Here is a 666-nt window from a genome sequence, read left to right as displayed (position 1 = left end):
TTATCTTACTTCTCAAGGTTGAAATTTAATTGATTCTTAGCTTACTCCCTTGCCGCTCTACTGAACTTCTCTTTTTACTTCAGACTAATAGTTCTAAGCAGAAGCACTTTTTCACAGCGAAATGCAGATACCAGGTCTTTCTCTGCTTGTGAATCCCTTCTGCTCTCCGGATATTTCTGAGGCTGCCGTGAACGCGTGAGAGAAATATTGAGGATATTTATTCGCACACGCAAACGATAATCTTTGGTTTCGCATCAAACGTCGCTTGTTCGTGTCATAAGAATAGTATTCTTGCGCAGAGAAACTAGTCTTGTAGGAGCGATTCCTCCTGTATTTATTTGTAGAATAGCATAGAGCCATTTGTTTGCACAAGCGTATCTGGTTGTAGGATTTTTCTGTAATTATAGACACACCACACGCACGCATATCAAATAGACTAGATAAGTAGGTGTATGTCTGTGAGTGTATAAATGAATAAATCAGTCTTTCTACAGATGTATTTGAAAACAATCCCTCACTCATAAGAAAAAAAGCACAATAAAAACAAAAAAAGTGCAATTATTCTCCTGCAGCAGAAGTCAAACTCAAATGTGTGTTAGCTGCTGTCATTTCGGGAAAAAGTGGAGCTTTCGGTTTCATTTTTGCCTCGCCTGAATTCCGAGCGTC

At 38.9% G+C, this 666-nt stretch overlaps 1 protein-coding gene across 1 annotated transcript in view; it reads left to right on the top strand.

Moving 5' to 3' along the window:
• The window catches only part of LOC119589478, a gene marked incomplete at its 5' end in the record, with an annotated part of 91,173 nt that overhangs the window by 57,779 nt on the left and 32,728 nt on the right, over positions 1 to 666 (top strand).

This window comes from Penaeus monodon, chromosome 25, assembly GCF_015228065.2.
Source record: "Penaeus monodon isolate SGIC_2016 chromosome 25, NSTDA_Pmon_1, whole genome shotgun sequence".
Taxonomy (NCBI): Eukaryota; Metazoa; Arthropoda; class Malacostraca; order Decapoda; family Penaeidae; genus Penaeus; species Penaeus monodon.
Note: the sequence above shows the minus strand (reverse complement) of the source record. Positions and strands in the feature narration are given on the sequence as shown.